Source organism: Rhinolophus sinicus, chromosome 2, assembly GCF_057876585.1.
Source record: "Rhinolophus sinicus isolate RSI-liver-muscle chromosome 2, RSI-T2T, whole genome shotgun sequence".
NCBI classification, from domain to species: Eukaryota; Metazoa; Chordata; class Mammalia; order Chiroptera; family Rhinolophidae; genus Rhinolophus; species Rhinolophus sinicus.
Genome location: NC_142502.1, coordinates 66,870,948 through 66,878,914, shown reverse-complemented (window position 1 = coordinate 66,878,914; position 7,967 = coordinate 66,870,948).

Here is a 7,967-nt window from a genome sequence, read left to right as displayed (position 1 = left end):
ATGCCCAGGACATCTCCCCAAATGAGACTGCCATGCAGGAATGTACTGGAAGGGAGCACTGGAAGAATGAGAAATGTAGTAAGGCCGTTGGAAGAACAAGTGGGGAGGGGACATAAGAAAGGTATAGAGAAAAACAAGATGGTGATCACTAGCAAAGAAAGTCTAAGTTCTCTTTCCTCTTCCCAGAGAGAGTGCTCACATCTCTCCAGGTTTTACAGCCCAGAAGGTGATGAGGGACTAGATAACAGCCAGAGAAATGGAGCAAGGGCTTCTATAGAGGAGAAATGATGATTCCACGGGCCATGAGCTAACAGAAAATTCTTGGTCACTTTCAAGATTCGATACTTGAAGAGTTCCAGAAAGCCCTGGGAAGTTGAATACAAAAGTGATTGCAAGCCAAGGTCTGCCACAGTTACTCAGGAAGACAAACCATGGGTCGGAAGACAAACAATGAGTCAGAGATTGTGACTAATGAGAATGGCTTCTATAGATAGAGGCTGCTCAGGAATCCCTGGGATCTCTTGGAGAATAATCCCTCTGTATTTGATAGCTTGCTACGCAGAATTTTCTGTTAATTAAATCTTTTAATATAATTCAGTGACAAGGGTTCTCGTATTGAATTTCAAATAATTCTGGGTTTGGGGGAAGAAGAACAGGGAAGAAATTACAACACTGGATGGTATTATATGAAATTAATTAGCCACAGGGAATTTATAAAAGATTGATTACAAGGGTTTTTAACTCATGATTTTTCTATTCTTTACTATTTGTGTTTCTAGCTATTGAATCCATGTGATATTTCAGCAAGGCTTGAATCCATGTGAGTCTTTAGAGTTCTTGCATTTGTGTTAAATCAAGATTGATTATTAATCTATCTGCTAGTATTTTTTAACATAATGCAAAATCGTATCATTCAATGACTAACATACATTTTTCTGGTAAATGTTTGTTTTTATTTCTTTTATTTCTTTGACAGAACAGCAAGATTGTATATATTAGCATAATAGATATACGTGCACACATATGAAGACCATTTTGCAGTTGCACACAAACAGGCTCGGTTCAAAAAATTCACATTTGGCCTTGTTGATTGGAACTTGGAATGACTGTCTATATTAATATAAAAATATTATTAGAATGTAGTTCTTTTAAAATTATGCTCCCATGGAGTAACTTCAGAAAAATTAATGCAGCGTCCACCTGGCTCTTCTGTGATGTTTATTTTGGTAGAAGCTAACTGGCACATAAGAAATCTGACCATCCTGAGACCTCCAAGCTAAAGAGGCCATATATAGGCTCTCTGGCATCAGCTCAGCATCAACTGCCAGCCATGTTTCCAGCACAGCTGAGCTTTCAGATGCCTGGAACCCCTGTCTGACTGCAAATATGTGAGAGACTGCAAGAGATAACTACTTGGTTGCTGTGTTAGTGTTGGGGTGATTCACTATGCAGGAATAACAACCAGAACAGCTAGTAATAGAACCCAGGACTGTTGGACTGTAATACTCATCTAAAGGTCTACATCTTAATGCTTTCCTTAACTCTTAGTTACTGTTCTTACTTTTCCACAATAAAATCTAGTATGAGACTCAGTTTAGTATATAATTATATATTTAGCCATTAAGTTTAGAATATCCATAGTTGTTTGATTTCTGCAAAAAAATGTCCCTGAATTCTATTCTATTTCCTAACAACACAGAGACTCACTATTTTACAAATAATGGTCACTCTCTCATTCACTTAACCCACCTTTATTGAGTATCTGCTATATGTCAGTCAGGCAGTATAAAAACTACTGTAGACACAAAAATGAATTAACATGAGCTTCATCATCTTGTCAAAGATGGAGGGCGGGGAGAAAATGGGGAAAGATGCACATATAAACAAATAGGACAACAATGGAGGAAAGCACAAAAGAGATGCTGGTTGAGCAGAGTCTAAAAGTTAAGTTTCTCAGATGGTTGGAGGAAGAAGAGGGGAGAATGGAGAAAGAAACAGACTCCCTGGGCTGATTACTCTGTGATACAAACCTCAAGTTCTTAGTCAAGATCCCCTGAGCACTCACCAGTCAGAAGAAGGAAGCTGGAGAGAAGAATCCAAAGGGCAAAAGCTGAGATGGCCTTCTGGAAAAGTGGCTCTGGAGGAATGTTGAGCTTGAGGGAATCCAGAAGTAGGCATCCAGATGCTATTCTGTCAGGAGAGTTTCAAAATTAAAGATTGCCTATATTCAGTCTACCAAGCATTAACTTTGGATAAAGATATTCTCTCTCTCTCTCTCTGTCTCTCTGTCTCTCTGTCTCTCTCTTTCGCTCTCTCTCCCTCGCTCCCTCCGTCCCTCCCTCCCTCTCTCCCTTATAAAGTAATAGTAATAGTTCTTGCTCCTAAACTTACTGTTGTTTTCAGAGTAATAAGTAGTTAATGTCTATGGAGATTCCTGATTTCCTTGCTAAGAAAAAAAATGTTTTAGGGATGGAAATAATCATTATTTCAGTAGTATTGGTTTATATTTTAAGAAAAAGGAAAACATCTCTTTATCTTTGTTCAAGCAGTGTGCACCACTCGAGGGAGCTATTTTTAACACATTATATTTCTTGCTCAATGAGGTAGCAAGCAATGTTTTCTCAAATGGTTGTCTCACTCACATCCTTCATTTAGCCACTCACAACTAAAGACTGTCCTGTTTGTTTATTTAGTTAGCAATTTTTGTACCCATTTTTATTTTTTTACGTTTTAAAAATCTGCCCAGCCTCCTTCTATTGGGGGAACTGTTTCTTAACAGTTGAGGCTGTCAATCACATACCCTCAATCACATACCCTCACCTGTCCTGCTAGGAGTGAGCCTATGAGTCAGGCTGGTCAATAAGAGTACTGCATTCCCTCTCAAACACAGTGATTGGTTCAAGAATGAGCATGCGACCCAAGCAGCACCAGTGTTTTTCAAGGATTGTTATCGATGATGAGAGGCGGGGATTATTTACCCATTTGAGGTCATTAACAACAAGGACTCTATAATTCTGGTACTATCAGGACTCATCTCCATAGTAGACAAATTAAAGCCAACATCAAAAAAAGCAAAATTAGTAGATGAACCTGGTTCCATGCTAGAAGCTACCAACCCTTTGACTTTTAGGTTAGATAAGCCACTAAATTAAGTTTTTCTGGCTTCAGCTAGCTTGAGCTGGGTTTCTGTCACTTCCAACCAAGAGTCCTGGCTAATTAAATTCATTCTTGTGTTTGGATTCATGGTTCTGGAAACAAGTTTGACCATCCGTATGATACACCATCTCACTACCCTGCTTCCAAACTCCCTGACATATTTATTCAGTGTGGTGTGGTTGTGAGGAGCAAAAGCTTCAAACAAAGACAGAAGTGGGTTTTAATATCATCTCTACCATGTACAAATAGTGTGCCTTTGAGCAAACCAATAATTTCTTCAAACTTGTTTTTATTTTTTCTCTGTAAAATAGGGATGTTTTAACATGCATCTTCCAGATTTTTTGAGAAGACTAATGTAAAGTGCTCAGCTCAGCCCTTAATGGATTTTAGGGTCTAATTAAATGATTATTCAGTCAGTTATTTTAGCACCTCTTCTACAGGCTATCCTGGACACCCAAAATTTGAAGGAGGGTCTTGAGCAACATGTATGCCCAAGGACACTTCCCTCTTATTCCTCAAGTCATATCAGAGTTAACTTTTACAGAGGACAGTATTCTCCTCTTAGAAATGTCATGATATTCTCTCTTGGACACCACAGTATGTATATCCTAGGTACATGCAGGTCAGAGCCACCTCTTCATGCTATGATTGCTCCCAGGTAGTTGAGGTAGCCTTCGACCAATCTAGGGAGTTGGGGTGAACAAAAGTCTATTCCAGAAATTCTTCCTTCTCTCTTTTGGCAACTGCAGACACAACCAGATGAAAGAGTGTCAGGTAGCAGGCCAAGGTGGCTGGAGGCACACAGGGACTTACATTGCAGTATCCATTCGAAGCAAAGAAACAAAGACATTCAGTCAAATTAGTAATCAGCCCTGGGGAAAAGATCAACCCTGTATGCTTTCCCCAGCTTCTCATAATCTCTTTTTACCTCACTGATTTCAAACAGTAAGGTAAACTCTTCTCACGGTTGTTTGAGAGCTTGAGTTTGGATGTAATAAAAAGAATTCAAAGTTCAAAAGTGTACATCCTCAGTTGTGTTTGACTTCTCCTGGAGTTTAACTTGACTTCTGGATTGGTTGTTGCAGGTTAGTTTTATGCTTCAAAAATTGCTTTTCTATTTTTTGTAAAATAGAAAAGTGACTAAGGTGAATACTGCTTGAGTATCTCCCTTGCACCTTGTTTGGCCTGTCACTCAGACATTTTCCCAGAAATAAGGAGGGAGGTGAGGCCTAACCTCTGTCTCCTCAGCAGCCTTCCAGTGTTTTAGAAGGGAAATTTTCTGTGTGAAATAAAGTTTGGTTGCCATTGCTTCTACCTCCCAGGAAGCGGCCAGCAGTGGTTGAGCTGTCCTTGAGCTTCCTCAGTTTCTGCTTTCAAACTTACCCCCAATAAACATACAATATGTTCTGGTTATTTTCTATCACCCAACCCCACCATACCTGTTCTGGGGAATCCCTATGGACTACTTCACCAGGGCTCCCTTGCCCTCTGGCTTCCAGTTGGGTTTGGTCCATGGGAAGTAGCTGTAAGAGCTTGGAGGGCAAGAGGAATGAGATATCAGGGTATTCTTCCTCGTCTCCTCCCTGCTTTGGTGTTTGTAACCCCTAAGATAATAGCTCTTACTGGCTCTTCCACAGCTCCAGCTGTCACCAGACTCAGACACTATTTCCTTCCCTCACTCCTTCAGGCCTAGAGGTGTAATGGCTTCCCACTATCACTAGTCCCTGGGTGCCTCAGTGTTTCTTCTTGGTTTCTCTAACCTGTCCACACCTCTGAAAACAGTCCCTTAATTAAGTTCTCTTCAGTTAAACCCCGTTGAGCGGAATGTTGATTTCTGCTAGGAATTTGGCTAATCTATAGCTAAAATCTGTTTGTTTGTTATGCAAACACAATTCCAGGATAAGTTTTCTCAGTTCCCTTGCAATTAGACTTGACTTACAAAGCCCCTTCTACACAGAATTTCTGGAACTGTCATGAGGAATGTCATACTCGTAATTCAATCCTGGGGTAGATGGCTCTTTCCAGGACAACATTATAACAAGAAAGTTATCTGGGTTACGAAAGGCCCTGTTGTCGTTGCCTAAGAGAGAAGTCATGGGAGAGAAAAGGGGAGAGAAGGAAGAACATAATTGTATTTCTAGGAGAAACTTTGAAGAGAGGAGTAGGTAAATGAGTTAACAGCCTGAGAAACAGGGAGAAAGCAAAGCAAGGAGGGTCACTGAAGAGAGCAACCTCAAAATATGGCACTAGACAAGCAGTGAGAAATTCTCAATAGTGGGAAATGGCCCATAAACGCCAGGAATAGTGATGCCTGAAATAGTTTCAGGGTATTTTGTGTTCTGTGTTGAAATTACTGTGATTGTGTTCCTTTCACTACACCCTCTCCCACCACACCATTCTTCCTCGAAAACATCAGTCAAAGTTGGCATCAAGTAATAGTTATGTAAAAATAGTGCTCTCAGGGGCATGAAAGAAGAGAGGGAGAGGTCCCAGGTGAGCCCTTCAAAGAGAACGGCAGGTTTGTCCATATGGAGAGGGATGTCAAGAGGAAATAAAAATTAAGAAGCAGGTAGGTAGGAACCCTAAGAATCGTGAGTCTTTGAAAAATGTTCAAAGATGTTGGGGAGCAGAGACAGGACTTCATTCATTTTGATTGACAGAAAATGACATAGCCCTAGAAAGTTGATGAACATAAGGGTATCTTGGCTGGAGCAGTTAAGTTGCATTTTAATACTATTATTTAATTAGTACTGAAGCCCAGTGATGGATTTTAACTGTTAACTCCAGAAGGCAGGAATATGGTCATGTGTAGCTTATATGAATCAGTTAGAAAAAACAGGAACAAAAACATTAACTATCCATGAAAGTGTGTTTCTGAGTTTGAAATTTTTAAAAAAGGAATTTCTAAATTAGCAAGTGAACACATGGATGTTTATACTGACAAATGGGAAATTTTCTCTAAGTGCTTAGAATGGTACCTGGCAAAAAGTCATTGCTATATTTGTGTTTTAAATTAGCAACATCCACAAATAAATAACTTCTTCATAGATAAGGCCATACACTTACAGTAGGATGGATAGATAGATGATAGATAGAAAAAATAGATAGATGATAGATACATAGATAGATGATGATAGATAGATGATAGATAGATAGATAGATAGATAGATAGATAGATAGATAGATAGACAGACAGACAGGTAGATGGATGGGTAGATAGAAGAGTGACTAGGTAGACTTAAAATAAAATACTAAACAAATAATAGTTATTATTTCATTGTTGTTTTGACCTGGACTTCATTGTCCAAAAAATGTCCCCCCTTTTATTTTCCTGCACTCAAATTGTACCTTCTGATTCTCATAAGGGTCATGTAGCTACATATTCCAAGAAATTCAGATTTAAGTCAAGAACACAAATGTAACTGTGTGTTCACGATCTACTGAAAGCACCACTGATGGAAGAAATAACTCGTTATAGTCATAGGAAAGCAATGACAATAAATGTTATTCTATGTATTATCTACAAGACCTCATTTCAAACATTTTAGTTACATTTGATAATCAGAGCTACCTTCCTACTATTATCCCATATCACAGAGGAGGAAATTGAAGCAGGAGATTTCATAGCTAGTAAGTAGCAGGGTCAGAATTCAAACCGATATTTCAATTCTAGAGCAGAAGCTCTCAATGACTAAGTTGCCTAATCTTAAAGCCAGGAATAACCATCAAGTAAACATTCAACCTTGGTTCATCTCCCTAAATATTTTGTTGTCATCTTTGGGGACACAATTCTAAAACTGTATAAAATATACTATTTATCACGGAAGGTGGAAAGCAATCATCTAATAGGGATTTGTTCATTCTTTCAATAAGTATTTAGTGAGCACCTACTATTAATAAATGCTAGAAACTCTTCTCGGTACTGGGGCAACAGCTGTGAACAATGTGAACAGAAATTCATACCTTCATGGAGCGTGGGTTCTAGTGAAGTGGATACAGGCAATCAACAAAATAAGCATAAATATGATGAAGAAAAATAAAGTGAAGAAGAAGGAAACTTGACAGGCAAGGCCTCAGCAAGCAAGTTTTTAATTTGTTTAGGAAGCCATGGAGAAAGGAAATGAAATCTTGTGTTCATCTTTCCCCTTCACTTCTAGTCTTCTGTCAGAGACTATGTTTGAGTGAGAGCTAGATCCCCACAGAAACCCGCTTACCAGAATTTTAGAAATTCACTCTTCAACCGATGTAAAGCCAGAAATGTGGTTATTATGTTGTCACTGCTCCTCATCAAAACCCTTTTTAGGTTGAAGGGCTTGCCTGTGCAAAGCTACCCTGTACTGGGGTACACTCACATGTCTGTAGTTCCTGAAAGATCCCTCTAAGCCAGAGCAGCTCCTCCACCTTATCAACTCTCCTTTAAAGTGAGCAGAGATCTGAACTTCACCGAATGCCTTGGGCATGTCTGTGTCCTTCCACACAACACATTTGGTTTGTGAAGAGATGAGCTGGGTTCCCTGAGGCTTGACCTCAAACTTGTCCTAAGTTAAGACATTGAACAGTGAGATTTCCCCTTCTCTTTCTACTTTGCATGTATGTATGTATGTTTGTGCTAAAGAGGCAATATTGTCACAGAATCTACAGAGACAATCATTATAGAAGAATAAAATCATGGCACGAAATCATGCTGACGAAGCATGTGCTTTTCCATGGGTTCTCATAAATAATATAGTCTAACCACTCCAGGATAACTGTTCCCAAAACAGGATTGGTAAAATTTGAGCAAAATCTCCAGCACGAGAAAACTATATTTT